Here is a 12,930-nt window from a genome sequence, read left to right as displayed (position 1 = left end):
AATTAAGAAACATGAGATTTTATAAAGGTTATAGATAAATGACGTTTCTTCTTAAAGAAGAAACATAGTACATGATTGGCAAATAAAGAGAATGAATTCATATCCAAAATGTTTTATTCAAACAAACAATCAATCAAGGTTTAAGCTATCATAACCAGACTAAGGGTCTGTAGCCGGATTAAGAGACGATCCGGGTATTTATATAAACCTATTTTATTATAGGTAAATCATTCATTCATTTCCAAAGGTTTTCAAACGAGATCACCACATCATTCACAACAGACAGTTACAGGTGAATACGTTAAACCTTTTTCAGTCAAGATAAACGGGTTGTTAATCTTAAAACAAAGACAGTCAAATAAAGATTTATGGGATTACGTGATCCCTATTTATACAAGATAGAAAATAAAAGCAACTCAGACCGAGTACACATGTGTCTAGATCCAAACATAATCAATCTAGTCTATCAGTCAAGGCTACGTGGCCGTAGACTAGAGATCATAATAAAAGTTCTCCAATTGGCATCAGTTCCCAATGGGCGTCAGTTCCCAATGGGCGCCAGTTCCCAATAGGCGTCAGTTCCTGGAGAGCCGTAATTGTGTGTGTATGGCAAGTGGTACAAATCCCAGAAGTAATTGACGTTCCTGCTGAGATTGTTTCATGAAAACTATCTTGTCAGTCAAAGAAACATTTATAAAAAAAATGTTTTTAGAGTTAACGATTCACCAGCATATCGTTGACGTATTTCCCCCCCAACATTTCAGGAAATAAATATAGTACAGGTAGCAAGGGATTATAGCCATCCAAGAAGATAGATGCTCGCAAGGTAAATATGACTCAGTTTTAAATTATTAAAATATTGCAAACAATATTCAAACAAAGTTTTATAAATCAAACAAGGGTTTATAAATCAAACTCTCGAATATTTATTATTCGAGAAGCTTTCTACTAAATCAAATATTTTATTATATTTTACAAATAAACTCTGATATATTTTTAAAACAGTCACACGCCTAGGCCCTAAGTCGGGTGTGACAGAATATCAATTTTTTAACTAATGATTAGCAATTTTTAGATTAATTTAGTATTTAAAAATGTATTTATCTTTTATTTTTTATTGATATTCACATATTTTGTAATAAATATTAGTAAACTTATGATATTTGACACATATATAATATCCAAAATTTACTTTTCTTTATATTTACCTACTTCGAGTACACAAAACTTCCTAGTTGGCCGACTATGGTCCGCCTAACGACTTTTGCAACATTGGTTGAGATAAATAAATTTATTCAAATGATGATACAATATGAAACACAAAATGTATGTTAAATTGTTTATATAAATATTTTCTATACGTTATCATAAATTACAGATTAAACAATATGAAAAAAGAAATACATACACATGTTGGAAAATGTTGAATCTCTAAATCTCTAATAGTTTCTTTGTTTTTTTTGAAAGACCAGATATATTAAAATGAAAACACGGGAAACCTAGAAAGAAACTAGGATCCCAAACAAACGACAAATAACACATACCAAAATTATGATGGAAAATTAATAAACTTGAACATGCACTAACCATCCAATCTAACCTCAATCTTTTACTTCTATGTTTCACCCAAAAAGAAAAAAAAAGCCAAGAATTCACGAACCATTTACTCCACCTTATTGTATTTATCTGTCCCACCAATTTTATATATCATATACTTCATTGACAATTGTTTAGCACATCTTTCCTGATCCACCCTTCTTGACCCGAGATTCAATATTTATAGTTTTATATGTAACTTTACCATATGTATCACCACGTATATTTCATGTTTTCATTTTATCTTAGTCTTTTTAATTACGGATATAAGATATCACATTGGAAATAATGACTTAAATATGGTCTTTTAGATCATTCATTGAACTTAGCCAAATGATCATGAAAAGTTCCCATTAATTTGGTAGTTACATTATGGTTGTAATCACATAATGTAAAAGGACTCTTACGCCTTGTTCTTGAGTTTTTTAACCAAGGAAAGAAAAGGAAATGAGAGGGAATGATAAGAAAGCGAAGGGAAGGAATTTTTTTTTATTAGGTGTGTTCTTGAGTTGAAAGGAAATTAGATGAAAGAAAATGATAACTATGTTAAAAAATAGTTATCCTTAGTAATCATTCCATTTTTGGGAGGATAACTTATTGGGAAAATACATTAATTTAATCATTTCTAACTCCTCATACTCCTTTTCTTTCCATCCTAAAAAAAACTCAAGAACACCCATTTTTTAACTATCCTTAATTTTCCTTTCCTTTCCCCTATTTAAAAAAACTCAAGAACAGGGTGTTACCCTTTAATGTCTTGTATGTGTATAAATAGAGATACAATAGAACACCATATCTTATCTAATATGCACATAATCTCTATCAAAACTAAGGCATCTAAAGGGAAGAAGGAACATTAGTAACAAGGCATTATCCTTTTCAAAGATAACCATCTCTTTAAGTAAGTATGATTAATAATTTATTTATCTTATGTTCATGATTGAGTTTATGTATTAGTAGTTCTTAATGTTACCCATTCTCAAACGATATAATCAACATGTGGTATTAGAGCGTACGTTGATTATATCCATTCAATCATTAAAATCATGCTTGATAATCATTTGTTCAAGTTTACAAACCATAAAATTAAATCGGTTTGATGTTTTCATAAAATAACCCCACAATCTATATATAATTTGATTTACGTGTTGACGAAACTTCATATTAAAACTGATTTGGAATTTTGTGTAATTTGGGTAGTTCATTACCATTTAAATTGCAATTGATTGTTCTATTTATTAGTTATTCGAAGAAATCATAATAGTTTTTTATATCTTTGGATAATCTGCTAATGGCCGTTCAAATGTTTTACATTTATTTCAAACATTGAAATGAATTCTAATTGATTCAATTTTTAGGATTCTAGAAATGTTATTTTATTTTTATATCAAACTAATGTTCTTCAAACCATTAATGTTTTAGCTCAATAAATCAATTTCATGAGTTAAATATGGGTTCTAAAATCCATTGTATCCTCACAATAATTTAGTAAATTATATAAATTGATGAGTAATAACAAATGGAGATTCAAAGCACGTAATTTGTTAACTATAGTTTTTATAAAATATTAGCATAGACATTTTTAGCAGTTTACTCTAAAATACCGTATACTTTTACCACTTGGTTTAAAAAAAAATACTAAAACATTTATTCATCGTCACATATCCGGTGATCTTGGCTGGTGCCCTCGTTGTCAACGGACACCATTCATTTTCAATAATTTAATATAGATCCAACATTAGCAAAAAGAAATTTAGACAAGTCATAAATTTTATATAAATTCGTTATTCGTAATATTATTGTTGATTAAGCGGTTCGAAAACCACTACTAAATATCATTTTTAGGGTGTTTCTAATCGTTTAGAAGCGATTTCATATATCTTAAGAGCGGTATTAAAGAAGAGCGGTATTAAAGACCGCCCGAAAAGACTATTTTTTAAAGCTATCCAAAACCCCTCAAAGCTCAAATTCATCGCTCTAAAGCCCCCATTAATGAACCAGTGTCACCATTCATATGAGTGTTAGATACGTTGTTCATGGGTAGGACAGATTGGGATCTCATCATAGAAGTATTTGCATGTAACCGGCTAGAAGCAACTAACATCTTAAAATCTATCTATTCTAATAAATAGCTACCCATTTTTGTCACTTGTTACTCTCATAGATCTCTTCATCTTTTTTTTTCAACATTTCAATATTGATCCTTATATTTTAAGTCATTTTTATATATGAATTGAAGTTTATTTTTCTTGAATGTAAATCCTATTCGATTCATTCATTAACATTAATGGTGAAAGATAATAAAATAAAAAAATATCAAAATTAAAGTTGCAGACCTATTAGAATAAAAAATTAAAATCATAGGTAATTAAAATCAAGGTAAACTATAACTTGCTTTTAAACTGGGATTTGAGCAGCAATGCATAATTTTTTATATAGATTTGTTTCAAATTTGAATTTAAAATTTTCTCATATGTATTTGAACTCGGGAAAATGTGTATTTTCTTTATTTTCTTCAACCATTTTATATAAATATTGCAAACATGAAGAATACATTTTATATATATCTCGGTGTTTAGCATTTAAATCATTGAAGTTGAATATTATAATTATAATCAATATGAATAACGATTTACTATATCAACTATCTATCATTTATTTATGTCTTTTTTGTGCAATGTAAAAGGTTAGCAATAAGAATATCAATATTTATTTTACAATATTTTCTTTCATAACTCAAGACAAAAATGCTCCAGAAACATATATTTTATAACTTGATTTATACTTTTTTTATACATTAAAATATATTAAATTTAATATGCATTATAAGACAAATTACTTAATTAAAAACATTCAAATTTTTAAACAAAAAAATCTGTTTCAATCCCTTTCCACTATATTCGCTTTCCAATAATCATTTAGGATATGAAAACCTAGAATATCGTTTTCATCAGTTATTCATTCAAATTATTTCAATATTATATTATCTAGTAATTTCAATTTTAGACCAATACAATGAATTGAGGTTATGTTAGTGTTACTTGTTGGGTAGTACATAATTAAAATGTCTATTATAGTTTATATTCAAAATAATAAAGCTATACACAATTTTTTATTTTTTTAAAAAGAATTTACTGTTATTTGAACATGACTTTAAGGTTAGTATGTCTTTGTCATTTTCCATTTATATGAAATGATACAAATCATTTTGTTATATTTAAACTTTGGGTTTTATATGTTTCTTGATTATACAATTGTTAATTTTAATATATAAAATTAATTAAAATTTGTCATATGCAGAATATTAATAACTACAAATAATTTATCATGATCAATCAATTTCAGATTCTAATGCTGATTATATCATCAAAGTTCAGGTAATCTGTTTTTAGGATAATCATGTTTTTTTTTTTGGAAAAACATGAGCAAATGATCTAAAATGACATCATATATATTAATTGATCAAAAGGAATGTTATTTTATGTGTATGCATATTTAATTGTTAGTTTCATGGATATATATATTATAATTTATCTAGGGTCGCGGGATGTACTTGAATAACCTTATTTGTCACACAGACAACTATACATGGCTATATCAAGATTTATAAGCAGACATATATGCTACCTTATAAAGAGTTACAAGCAGACATGAACTAAAGATTTTGATTTTGATTTTGATAAACAATGTATACCAACCAATGCAATCACAAATGTAGTGTACAAGGACAGAGTGGTGTCAATGTTTCTTTTTTTTTTGTCCCATTACAAATGTCCACTGTAACGTCCCCGAAATTTCGATCCAAAAATGTCAAGTTAGTAAAACTAAAGGGGTATAAAAATAAAAATAAAAAATCTTGATTTATTGATCCATCGCGATACGCGATGGGCATAGCCAAAGAGGCCATCGCGTATTGATGACACATCACACACGTGTCACCCGGAGGTGACACGTGGCAGACATCGCGACACGTGGTAGGCCACGTGGCAGAACGTATCTTAGAAGATGACACGTGTCTGCCACGTGGCAACACGTGGGAGAGGGTGTTTCAGAATGTGACACGTGTCCGCCACGTGGCGACACGTGGCACTCTCTGAATAATGTGTGTCATCGCGATACGTGATGACCTAGAGAAAGGTTCCATCGCGTATCGCGATGGGACCAGATTTCAGCTATAAATAGGGCGGCTCATGGCTTATTTCCATCACACAAACCCACTCTCTCTCTAGAAATACTTTCTCTCTCTACCTCGGTTTCTGTACCACGACCCGACAAATAATAACCTCGTAACCCGCACCATATACCGACGCCACCTCAAAGTTCGTACCGACAATCCCGACGACCGGTGCACCTCGTTTTGCGTGTCGACCTCGAAACGCGTGACGACCTCGTAAACCGGGTCGACCCGAGACGACCCTACATTTCGCCTCAAAGTACGTGCGCGACCCGGCGACTCCCGAACGTTGCCTCGATTTGTGTGCCGAAGAGTTGTTGATCAAGATTCTCAAAGTACGTGCAAGCGTCGAAGTGCTGCCCGAGAATTTAGAAAATAATAAGCTAAGCAAGGTGAGAGTTCTGTCCGAATAAATTATTAATAAAATAATAAAGGCTTAGACCCTAGTCAGGGGTATAGCCTAGACCTTGATCAAAGAATTATAAATATAATGAATAAATTAAAAAAAAATGTTTCTTTAAGAAAGATAGAATTTTTAAAGTATATAGTTAATACATTATTTCTTCGTTTTAAGAAATATAAGATATTAACAAAGGATAGAGATAACTGACGTTTCTTCTTGAAGAAGAAACGCAGCACATGTTTAGCAAATGTAAAGAAAGATTTCATATCAAAAATATTTCATTCAAACAAAAGATCAATCAAGGTTTAAGTTATCAAATAGACTAAAGGTCTATAGCCGGATTAAGAGACGATCCGGGTATTTACATAAACCTATTTATTATAGGTCAATCATTCAATCATTCAATCATTCATTCATTCACAAAGGTTTTCAAACGAGATCACCACATCACTCAGAACAGACAGTCACATGTGAATACGTTAAACCTTTTTCAATCAGTCAAGATAAACGGGTTGTTTATCTTAAACAAAGACAGTCAAATAAAGATTTATGGTATTGCGTGATCCCTATTAAAATACAAGATAGAAAATAAAAACAACTCAGACTGAGTACACATGTGTCTGGATCCAAACATAATCAATCTAGTCTATCAGTCAAGGCTACGTGGCCGCAGACTAGAGGTCATAATAAAAGTTCTCCAAAGGGTGTCAATTCCCGGAGAACCGTAATTCTGTGTGTATGGCAGTGGCACAATCCCAGAAATAATAGACGTTTCTGCTGAGATTGTTTCATGAAAACTATCTTGTCAGTCAAAGAAAGATTTATAAAATGTTTTTAGAGTCAACTATTCACCAGCATATCGCTGACGTATTCCCCCCCCCCCCCAAATATTACAGGAAATAAAGTTAGCACAGGTAGCATGGAATTATAGTCAACTCATGGAGATAGATGCTCGCAAGGGAGAGATGGCTCAGTTTTAAAATTATTAAAATATTGCAAACAATATTAAACAAGTTTTATAAATCAAACAAGGGTTTATAAATCAATCACTCGATTTTTTTATTATTCGAGAAGCTTTCTAATAAATTAAATATTTTATTATAATAAATAAAAAGTTTACAAAAAAAACTAATGTTTCAAATTATATATATATTAATATTTTATTATAAATTTAAGACTTCCGCTAAAACTCTGATATACTTTCAAAACAGGTACCAACTATTGGTCACACGCCTAGGCCCTAAGTGCGGGTGTGACATCCACTTTAAAAATTTATTAGTCAATTTCCAAATTTACCCTTAAACATACACAATTAACATTAATAACCAATATTGATGGACCCAATTTCTAAGGGCATTATTGTCATTTGGTAAGCAAGAAAAGTAATCATTCAATCTACCTTAAACTTTGTGTTTTTCAAACCATGACACTTCTAATGGGACGAAGTGACTACTTATTTGTAACGTATTGTGTTATCTTAGTTATGTAATTTTTGTAATTTTCATATAAATTGTAATTGTATTAACAATATATGATCATTTTGTTGACTGTAATTCACTTAATTGTTAAAGTTTAAAATTTTCATCAATAACCCGTGTAATACACGAGCCTCAATCTAGTATAATAATAGACAAAAACACAAACGAGAAAAGGAAAGATATCAAAAAACTAGTGTTATAAATGAGTCAAGCTGGTTGTAAACTAATCGAAATTGGTTTGATAGAAGTTTGAATGGTGCAAGTCTTAAACGAGCTCAAGCTAAATATAAGCTTGTTCAATTGTAGATAAGTGTCGTTGGACCATTGCTTCACCAAAAAAAACATCTTAAAATATAATAATAGACAAAAACACAAACGAGAAAATGAAAGATATCGAAAAACTAGTGTTATAAATGAGTCAAGCTGCTTGTAAACTAATCGAGATTGATTTGATAGAAGTTTGAATGGTGTCAGTCCTAAACGAGCTGAAGCTAAATACGAGCTTGTTCAATTGTAGATAAGTGTCGTTGGACCATTGCTTCACCAAAAAAAAACGAAAAAAGAAAACAAGGCAAGCTTCCAGAGAAGACGAGCTCACCGGGATGATGGTCCCCATATGAGCGGTTTTGACTCTAAATATTTCAAAATGATAACTTCAAAGTATTGAATATATAGAGAATTAATAAGGTTTCAAAATAGGGTCTGGTCACTTCACCATTATTGTATATCTTCTAAAGAGAGATTGAATTTAATCTTGCCAATAACAAGTGAAAAAAAGTCATTTTTATTTTTTAACACACTTAATAAAATATTAAAGTGAGACAAATTAATTACATTTGACCACTCTAAAATATGTAATAGTGATCATAAAATACTTATAGTTATAACTTACAAACACTACTTTCTGATAACACAAAATCATATACGTGGCCTTATATATTAGATTTAGCCACATCACCAAGACAAAAATCGTGGCAGATGCTCACCAGAAAAAAAAAATGACAAATGCTCACATTTAGCCACATCACCAAACAAAAACCATGGCAGATGTCACATTTTTTTAGAAGTGTCGCTAAAGGTTGTGAGTTGTTATACAATGGTCACATGTTTAAATAAAATGTTTGGCCAAGAATAGGATTGTAGGTTTCGAAATATTAAATATGACCTTTAGCCAGGGCGGTTTCTAAAAAACTGTGGCCGTAGGCCTATTTTGGCACAGTGACATAACATATGTTTAATAATTTATGTAAATCATGGTAATCACAGTGCATTTAATGATTGAGGACAAGATCTCCCTTGTGAAAGAAAAGTGAGGTCGTTGCAAATGTAGTTGTTGGGCAAGCAATTCCTAGTGCTTTCACATAACCATGCTAGCTAGTGTTCCAAGTCTCAAGACCATTATTAGACACTACAGCGAGGTCATTAACACTACAGCGAGGGAATGACCTGGCTTGGAAAGAAGTCTTGTTAAACCACGCTTTGTTTTCTCTATTAACTGTTAATTCAAAGGTATCAAGTCTACACATGTTTGGAGAGTAAGTGTATTTTACAAGAAAAGGTTCAAAGTGAATAGCTAGCTATCCTATTCAAGATTTTGCACATTTAGATTGATTTTTATTCATGTGGGGGATTATTGAAAATATTTATAGTGATAATAAGTTTTTACTATTTTTGCACATTAATTGATAATTATATTTATATATGAGTACATAAATAATTATTTTCGGGTTTGCGTTCTACTTAGTGCGAGCATCATAACGAACCAAACCACGTTCAAACCGAAGCTATGATAAATGAATGTTGATGTTTATAGACCTGTTGTTGAAATAACAAAATATGAAAAAGTTTGGAAGGAATTGATTAAGGTTTTGTCATCTATTCCCATATTGGTGGTAGAACCAAACTTGATAACGGGGTGGTGGCCCGGATGACTGGCACATTGCAGACTAGTCATGGCCCTAATTAAAACACATTCCATGGGCATGTGTGGACTGATGGGTCGAGGTGCAAACGTATGATGGGTAGCCTACGGTACACGCTTGACTCGACCATGGTTGGCTGGTTGCGTGAACTCACGCAACCAGTTGTGTTTTAGCTCACTGCTGCGTTAAGGGGCTGTTTGGTTCATTCAGATCTGAATGAGCCTCTGTCCCATTCAGCAACAACAATAAGTCTGAATGATTCAGACCTAATTTTAATCATTCAGATGTTTCTCTGTTAGGAACCAAAAAGTCTAAAATTTGAATGAATCAGATGTTTACATAAATATCTGAATGGTTCGACCACTTTAATCCACTTAATTACAATTACAACTCTGCTTTAGTGTGAGTTAAGTGCGAAATTTGGGCTTCATATTTTATACCACAATTGTAATTTTTTATCTTCCATAACCTAAGAAAGAAGAACTCACAAAGCCCATCATTTTCTTATTTCCATTTTTCCATGAATCAAGAACACCATCAAGTCTGGTTCTTTCTCGGGTCTGAGAGGCATCTCCGACTGTTACCTACTCTTATGGTTGTTGTACCTTGGGTGATAAACGCTTTCTTCTAAGAAGATGCGCGGAATATGTTTTAAGAGACTCGTGCTGAACACGAATCCTCAAGTAATGCTAATGATCTTTGTCTGTTTATTTTGCTTATTGTTGCTACAACAAAGATAAGACCATTGATAGTGAATGGACTGGTTAGGCTGAAAGGCTTCAAGGGTTCCGGTTAACCTAACGCAGGTCGTGGTGTCCCTCTACGTTTGCAAAACGTAGAAGGAGGTTCAGTAATTTGTTGTTAGTTGTTATAGTTCACCGAAGATCCAAGACCGAGATGTTTGGAATCGGTTCTTGGATGATGTTCTTGATGAAGCTATGAAGTTATTGAAGTAAGAAAGAAATAAGCTAAGAGCATATTTCTCAAGAAAGAAGAGAAGATTAGGGAGAGTATGATATCTGCCCAGATCTTGGTATGTTCTTGTTTATGGCTAAGTTCTCATTATATAGAAGGAGAGACTGAGCCTTTTGTCCAGTGTACAAACTAATTGACCTCCAGTTCGCTTAGATGGTTGACCTTTGTGGGCGGGAAGCTTTGAACCGTTGGTCCATGATTAAAATAATAATACTTTATCTGAGCATGTTCCTTGCTCAGAGGGAACAGTGATTTGATCAGTGAGTTGACATCGTACTGTAGCACGTGGGTACCGTTCACGTTCTTGTTTACATAAATTTGGGCGGGAAACGAAGCCTTTAACCTTTTAAACTTTTTAGCGTTAATGTGTTCCAGCCATTTTATTATTTCCTTGGGCTACCCCGTCATCAACCCCCAAGTCAGAGGTGTTTGAGAGGTAAGCTCAAGGGCTTCTGACTTTTGCACACATTTTTTTATTGCTTAAAGGCTTCAAGGCTTGTAAGCTTCGAGGCTTTGTTCAATTTTGGTTGTTTTTATTGCCCATAAAACATTTTCATGGGAATTCTTGTGATTTCCTTTGTTTTAGCCTGAATGGCATGTCATGGATGATGTTGGCCTTTTAAGGCTTTGTTTATGACTCATAATGTTCTAAGTATTGTGTTTTGGTTGCTTGTCTTATTAGTTTAATGTGTTTTTAGCTAACTTTCCTTAAGAAGTTTTAGTGCTGCAGTCACTTTAGCTTCAAGGCTTCATTAGGTAAAAAGAACATGTTGACTATCCTTTGTATCACTACTTAGTGTATGTTTTTGTTTCGTAAACTTTTTCTAAGTTTATGGAATGAATTGGTGTAGGCTGTTCAGACCCGTCTATGAGACAAGTTTTTGGTTGAAAAAATTTTCTAAGTCTCATGGAGTTGGATTGATATAAGAACTCACCCCTTATATAGGTCCATTTAATCCTTGAACCTATTGAGCGACGTGGCCTGGGAGCTCATCCCCTTACATGGCCCTTTCCATGGAGTTTCTTGCTAGGTTCTCAACCTGATTATAGGATAGTAAACACAAGTTATGACAAAAACTTTATCATTCATTTCAAGAGATTGTTGTTCACAAAAAGGAGAATTATACATCTCTTATAGTACATTTCAAGACTTTGACTAGGCATTGAACCTTTTAAGCGTTTTGCCGTTCCAGTGTCTTGGGAGCTTATTGCCAACTAGGAGCTCGTTTTCTTTGTCCTTTGAAATCAACGGCCTCTTCGCCTCGGATGTGAGCCTCAGCTCGTTCGAGAGCCTCTTCAAGGGTTTTAGGCAGGCACTTGTTAAAGTCCCTTGTGAGGTATTTGGAGGTGATGGCGTTCATGAAGCCTGCCACCCTCATTTTTTCGTCAGCCCCCACATATTGTAACCCTTCTTTTTTGTACCTTTCGATGAAGTCTCGAAGGCTCTCGTCATCCTTTTGCTTTATCTGGAAAATGATGGTGGCATCTTTGACGTACCTTCTTTGTTGTGAAAAATTGGCCAAGAAGCCCTTGCTCAAATCGTCGAAGCTTCGAACGCTTTGAGCAGGAAGATCATTGAACCATATCCTGGCTGATACGACTAACGTTTGCATGAACATCAAACAACATTCAGCATGGGACCATTTTTCGATTCTGGCCGCCCCAGTGAAGACCTGGAGGTGGTCTTCGGGATCTTCAGTCCCATCATACGTTCTTATATGGGGTGGCATTTTGATCATTGTTTGGGAGTCATAATCGGCAATTTGTTGAGAGAAACAAGAAAGGTTGCCGGGCTTGTAAGGTTTCGTAAGGTCTTCATCTACCCTTGTATTATGACTCGTTGTTCCTTGGTGAGTACCCAGTGCTTGCTTGATGAGCTGGGTCCAAGGGAAGTGTGCCATCATTTGAGCCATCATTTGAGGCATGAGGTTGAAGCCTTGAAGGCTTTCAGGGGTTGCTGCTGCTTGGCTTGTTCCCATGGGAGTGCTCATCGTTGCATTCCGAGCCAAGGGTAGGACCGACATGGCCTGTTCCCACGTGGTGGCTGTAGGAGGGACACTTGAAGCTGGTGACTACCATATTTGGTCTAGAGTGGTCTCGTGCCAAGGGGTTGTGAAGTATACAAAGGGAAAGCCGTTGGGCTTGGCCTTGCATAGGTATAAGGAGATGGGTTAAAAGATTGGCAGGTTACACTTGGACCAGCTTCTAAATGAGAAGCAGCAGACCGTGAGCTGGTTAGAGGGGAGGGTGGACGTCCGAGTGACAGTGAGGGTTCTGGGTCGTCATACTCCAGCCTTAACCTTATCCCCTTCTCTCTTTCTTGGCTCACGTGTTGGTTAAGGAGATGTCTTAGTTGCAAGAAATGCCGTGACACTCCTTCCA

Source organism: Bidens hawaiensis, unplaced genomic scaffold, assembly GCF_021521415.1.
Source record: "Bidens hawaiensis isolate Kalapana, Puna unplaced genomic scaffold, B.hawaiensis_p1.1 tig00030316_1, whole genome shotgun sequence".
Classification (NCBI taxonomy): Eukaryota; Viridiplantae; Streptophyta; class Magnoliopsida; order Asterales; family Asteraceae; genus Bidens; species Bidens hawaiensis.
Note: the sequence above shows the minus strand (reverse complement) of the source record.